We start from the raw sequence: 4,326 nt of genomic DNA, 5'->3' as shown, positions 1-4,326 counted from the left end.
TTTTTTTTTGGGTATTATTTGTATGTGTTTAGGAGTGTACACTATGTTCATGTGTTTAATATAAACAAAATAATGCATATTTAGGGAAATTTTTTCCAAAAAAAAAAAATTGTAGATACTTGAGTCATAACAGTCTAGTTTTGCATTACGTCTTGCACGAGTGGGGTATAATGATATTTACCTTGCTTAAGCATAGCATTTTTTGATATTTTATAAGGGTTATAATAATATTTTATGTAATATATTATATGTAAAAATCAATTTGATCAATGTAAAATATCAAAAAAGTCCAAGTGAGTGAGACTAATTTCATTGTACCTCACTTGTGCATTACAATTATCTAGTTGATCAAACTTATTCATCAGTTTTTGAAGAACCATTTTTGAACTTAGTTTTAATTAATACTATAATTTTTCTATTTTCTATATACAACAGAAATATTTTTGGCATTTCATATACCTTTTAACACTATATTCTTTCAAAAAACTAATAAAAAAAGTTGTGATATTTTATATATCAATCTTAAATGAAACTTTTTTCTTTTTTAATAGCTTGATTCACATTCATATTGGTTTTGATTGTAATACTTAGGTGACCGGCAAGAGAAGGGAATAAATATCGCAGGTAGCACTCAAGGGCAGTTATGAAATGGGAAAAAAAAAGTAATGGGTCGGGGAAAAGTAGAGAAATTTTGATAGAAAACACAGTAGTAGGGAGAGTTCTAACCTTTCAAAAACTAGACAAATTAGGAAGAGATATTAGTCTCTTGAAAGTTTGACCATGGAGGGGAAATTGTTGATTGTTCTTTTTTTTCTTTTAGGTTACTGTTTTGTATATGAAGCAATAACAAACTTTCATCCATTGTAAAACTGGTTGAATTAATACAAATTCATTTTCTGAATATCACTTTTTTTTTTAACTATGAATTTGCTCATCTAATTTGATTGCTTTTTGTTGGGGTGTCTAACAAATTGATATCAGAATATGTTAACAATGAAAGTATGCTTTAAAGAATTGGAAATGGTGAAGGGAAGGTTGAATAGTGTAGATGCAAGGTTAGACAAAGTTGATTCTAGGTTAAATATTATCGAAGATGAGGTTGAGACAATGAAAGAATATTTAAGAGAAATGAAAGAAATATTTGTTAACAAAAATAACAAAACAAATGATGAAAGAGAAAAAATATAGATGAAACAACCTCCGTCGTTAATAGAATAAACTCTCATGAGAGAGATAACATAATCTCGTCTAATGAAAAATTAGATGATTAGAGAGAACACATGGATCAAAGAATCAACAATTAACGATTATACAAAGGCGGTTAGCAAGACAAGCCTTACCAACAATTAGAATTACTTGTATTTATTGTGCGGAAGAAATGGCTTCAAACTGGATGCAGCAAAGAGAAGCTCTATTTCTATTCACTAATTAAGAAGATCTGAAACGAAGACTTGCAATGTTTTCAGCCCTCACAAGATGGTACACACCATGAGGAATCAATGTTGCTTCAATAGACATATAATGTGGCAAATTATAGATGTCTGTTCGAACTCTTTTGACATCTTTAATAGACATGACGAGCTTCTATTGGAAGCATTTTTAAATGGGTTGCGAGATGACATATTCATCAAACCAAAACATTTACAACCTAGATCCAAACAACTTACAACCAAACCCAAACAACTCTCACCCAAACCAAAACATTCATCACACAAGCCCAAAGTCATTTTACCCAAACCTAAGCTCCATGATTCACTCAAACCATAACTGAACCCAACCCAACGATTTCAACCCACCCACCCACAAACACACCATTCTTATGGTAGATGGAACCCCTCTGTTTGGACCTAAGCGTAGCGTCTAGGTTGTTTTATTTTATATTATTTTACCTTTTGGTTGTATTTGCTTAGTATTCAATAAAAGTTCTTCCCGATATTTGCATATTGCAACTTGCGGTTATTTTAATTTTGATAATATATTTTGTTTTATTCTCCTCATGGCAAGAAGCTGCAATAGTTTGAGCATCTAATCGCTAAGTATGAATATAATCGTAAGTAGATTTTCCGGAGACTTGTGTGGCATACAAAACAACAGCAAACTTTATAAGTGCATGCATAACGAAGGAAAGCTACATTATTTTATAATTAAACAGGTAATATTGTAAACTGATCCAGTTCGAAATCTGCCGATTGAATGGATGGAATAAGATTGCCTGATTCTATGCTGCTGGTTTCTTGGTGGAAACCCAGACAATGTGATCTTCAGGAAGGAAATGACAGATGGGAACAGTCCCTGGCTTAACTTTGAGCACTTGGAAAGCTAAATGCTTTCGGTTCCATGCTGATGTATCTGTGTGGCAGACTGCTGCTGCTTGGGCTTTTGTCCCATCGGCACCTTCCAAAGGAACCATGTAAGCCCTGGTGGTTTCAGTTGAATGGCAGTAAAATACAGCATATACAAACATAGTTCTGCTTGTGGCAGACTACAGATTTGTCACTTGGCATCTTCTTCACTCCGGCTGCTATTGTATACTTCTGCAACTGAGTTCTTTTTTCCACCTCCGTGGAAAATGCCTGAACATTTTTTCCAAGCTTGGAAGTGCTGAAGTCAATCATTGACTCAAGTGAAGTTGCACAATATTTTTCCTCTCCTTTGATCCCAAGTTCTTCGCACTCTTTGATTGTGTTTTGCATTATCTCAGCTTCCACTGATCCAGGTTTCACTGAAAACTGGTTCATGATTTCTGGTAATTTTCAGATGAAAAAGGAATCGATTTGGCAACTCGGCGAGGTAAGAGAGCTGCTGTGTTTGAATTTTCAGTGAAGTGCAAGTTCATCTTCGTCCCAACTTTAATGTCCTTCTCCAAGAAGATGAGAGCCACATTTGGGTCATCATGGAGTTGATCCTCACTGGCAGCATTTTTGTAATTTTTGAATACATGGCCCGCTGTATCTACGTTTACACCACCCTTACCTACAGCAACAGAAGTGCCTCCTGGCTTTCCTTTCCCGGCATCCACGTTGACACCGCCCTTCCCTACATCAACAGAGGTACTTTTCTCTTCCAGCATGTCTGCAAGTATGGTAACAATATTAGAAAGGACCTAATTATGCTGAGAATAATGTAATAGAACTTCGGATCACAACAAACTACCAACTTTCTCCTCATGGTGCTTTTGAGCCGTCAAACTTTCTCCTCACTATATCATGTTTTCCATATTTTAGTAATCTCAAATTGTTATATGATTGCGGGAATTCATTTTTACAGGTCCAAGGAACAAAAAAGTAGCTTTCAATATCCATGGCAATGATTTGAGAGCTTGGATTCGATATACTGACCAGGGTTTAGGAGATCTCTGACAGCTTTCGGCATTGGAGTATTTGGCAATACAGACTTCCAGTAAAGTTCCGGAGACAGAGCAGCATGGCTGGCCACCAGTGCTAGCTGAAACGCAAACAAACACAGAATCTCATCATACAAACAGGTAATTCTAAGAAAAACTCTTTCCTGAAAACAATGCAAGTTCTAAGAAGCATACGGTGAGAAATGCTAGGATTGGCAGGAAACGAAATTCCATTGAGACTTGAAGCGACTTAACTCAACAAAAAACTTGTGGTTAAGAGAGAATAGGAGATGAAGCTTAGGCTTTAGTTGTTAGGAAATAGCAAATGGGGTGCAACATTCATAATAGGAAAAGAGATGAACAACAATGTACCACCACCACCGGCATCCTTTTAATTATCTTTCAACTGTCCCTGGCTGAATTTATTGCAGTTTCTACTCCAGTGGACAGGTGGTAGAGTAATGGAATTCAATTTCAATTTGGAAATACTCTCTCATATTAAAAAAATATGAGAACACAAAAGCCACTTTGAAGAGCTACTTGCTTGGAAGGGATTGTGAGTGAAGCAATTCTAATTTTGTGGGCTTTTGGGTCAAAATCAGAGCAGACTGTTGCCCAGTTTATTAGGGTTTAGTAGAAGTTGAGAGTGTCATCTTTAATTCATTATGGGGAATATCACATTTAACCATATCATTCTATGAATCTTCACACTTGCATTTCAAGCTTGTCATTTTTTTTATATGTATATGAGAGATGGTAGTTGAATTATCATTTTCCAATGGGTCAGGGTCATTATGGGTTGCAATAAATTAGGGTTTAGGGTTTGAACATGGACACATTTTGTCAGAGTAACTTGTTCTAATGCTTTCAAGTTAAATTCTTGGTCATATGAAAAAACTTTGTAAGGAAAGCCAAGAAAGCTTTGTCATATAGAAATGAAATTACACTTAATCCAATTTAAGGGACATAATAGATAATGATAG

At 35.2% G+C, this 4,326-nt stretch overlaps 1 pseudogene; it reads right to left on the bottom strand.

Annotated features, from left to right (window-relative positions):
* Positions 1-2,039: 2,039 nt before the first annotated feature.
* LOC123195074 lies at positions 2,040-3,697 on the bottom strand (annotated as a pseudogene).
* Positions 3,698-4,326: the final 629 nt, after the last annotated feature.

The sequence above is a fragment of the Mangifera indica genome, chromosome 13 (assembly GCF_011075055.1).
Source record: "Mangifera indica cultivar Alphonso chromosome 13, CATAS_Mindica_2.1, whole genome shotgun sequence".
Lineage (NCBI taxonomy): Eukaryota > Viridiplantae > Streptophyta > Magnoliopsida > Sapindales > Anacardiaceae > Mangifera > Mangifera indica.
Note: the sequence above shows the minus strand (reverse complement) of the source record. Positions and strands in the feature narration are given on the sequence as shown.